We start from the raw sequence: 263 nt of genomic DNA, 5'->3' as shown, positions 1-263 counted from the left end.
GTATAATTCATGTCGAAGCTTCTGGAACGTCCGTTACTGGCCGGATCGAAACAAAATTCGACCGTGACACGACATTTATTTGTCAGTCGATTTCGAAATCCAAAAAAGTAATTGTTTAATTTTTTTGATGATAACAAAACTTGCAATTTAAGGCTAATATTCGACATTAATTAAATTACCAAATATCAATATTTTACGTGAAACATTTAAAAAAGAAAAGTTTGTGCAATGAAAACCATAACGCAAAAGAAAAGAAAAATATT

At 29.7% G+C, this 263-nt stretch overlaps 1 protein-coding gene across 1 annotated transcript in view; it reads right to left on the bottom strand.

The window, feature by feature from the left end:
• Nucleotides 1–263, bottom strand: part of LOC106101965 — a 71,437-nt gene that overhangs the window by 17,347 nt on the left and 53,827 nt on the right. The window lies entirely within an intron of this gene.

The sequence above is a fragment of the Papilio polytes genome, unplaced genomic scaffold, assembly GCF_000836215.1.
Source record: "Papilio polytes unplaced genomic scaffold, Ppol_1.0 DF823934.1, whole genome shotgun sequence".
In the NCBI taxonomy this organism is placed as follows: domain Eukaryota; kingdom Metazoa; phylum Arthropoda; class Insecta; order Lepidoptera; family Papilionidae; genus Papilio; species Papilio polytes.
The sequence above is the reverse complement of the archived record's forward strand: the minus strand, read 5'-3'. Positions and strand labels throughout refer to the sequence as shown.